Source organism: Bidens hawaiensis, unplaced genomic scaffold (assembly GCF_021521415.1).
Source record: "Bidens hawaiensis isolate Kalapana, Puna unplaced genomic scaffold, B.hawaiensis_p1.1 tig00006083_1, whole genome shotgun sequence".
Lineage (NCBI taxonomy): Eukaryota > Viridiplantae > Streptophyta > Magnoliopsida > Asterales > Asteraceae > Bidens > Bidens hawaiensis.
The window spans coordinates 247,848-248,805 of NW_027491403.1; the positions used below are offsets into that span (position 1 = coordinate 247,848).

General features: G+C 43.2%; 1 non-coding gene across 1 annotated transcript; it reads right to left on the reverse strand.

Annotated features, from left to right (window-relative positions):
* Positions 1 to 239: 239 nt before the first annotated feature.
* TRNAD-AUC (transfer RNA aspartic acid (anticodon AUC)) lies at positions 240 to 311 on the reverse strand. The gene has a single exon. It is a non-coding gene; the product is annotated as a tRNA-Asp (tRNA).
* Positions 312 to 958: the final 647 nt, after the last annotated feature.

Consider the following 958-nt stretch of genomic DNA (forward strand, 5'->3'; position numbering starts at 1 on the left):
AGTTAATTATATTAAAAATCATTTAAATATTATTAGGTGAGTCTTGGTTAGGGTTAAGTATCATATACGTTTTCAAGTGTCCTTGTGTTCGATACTCGGACTTCCTTAGGTCTATACTATTAGTGATCGGTAAACTTGCGGGTTGTGTGTGGATTCGTTAGGATTTTCGTTTAATAAATATAAAGCTTAGTTGTGAGTCATTTAGAAAGAGCATCATTATACACACATCAAGTTTTTGGCGCCGTTGCCGGGGATTGAACCCGGGTCACCCGCGTGATAGGCGGGAATACTTACCACTATACTACAACGACTCGAGTTAGGACTTACCATGTTGACTACTTGTTTTTCTTATTTGTGTTGTTTGTTATTTTAAAATAATTTAGCTAATTTTAGTTTATTTCGTTTAGTTTAATAGTTGTATGCGACGTACTCGATCTCTAGGACCACCAGAAACCGAAGGATTTTCCGAACCAGAGAGAGAGCTTCGTGAGAGACGTCGTATAAACCCGTCTTCCAGTTCACCTACATCCGTCGGTAATACATTCTCTTCTCCTACTTTTTCTGAACCCGTCATTAGGGATAGGATTATGGGCGACGCGAATCCACCACCGAGGAGGACCGTTGCAGACCGGGCCCGTCCGGTCGATGCTAGCGCGAGATCCAGCATTGCTCCACCAGCTATAGGAGTTCAAACGACTTGGCAGATTCCATCTAATGTTCTGAACACGATTGCTCATTCTGCTCAATTTCACGGGTTACTCTATGAGAACCCACATGCTCATATCACTCGCATTGCACGAATTTGCGACACGTTTCATCTTGCCGGCGTATCCGAAGACGCCATCAAACTCCGAATCTTTCCGTTCTCACTCGTTGATTATGCGAGTCTGTGGCTTGAGTCCCTCCCACATGGATCCATTGCAACTTGGGCTGCCATGCAGACCAAATTTCTTGAAAA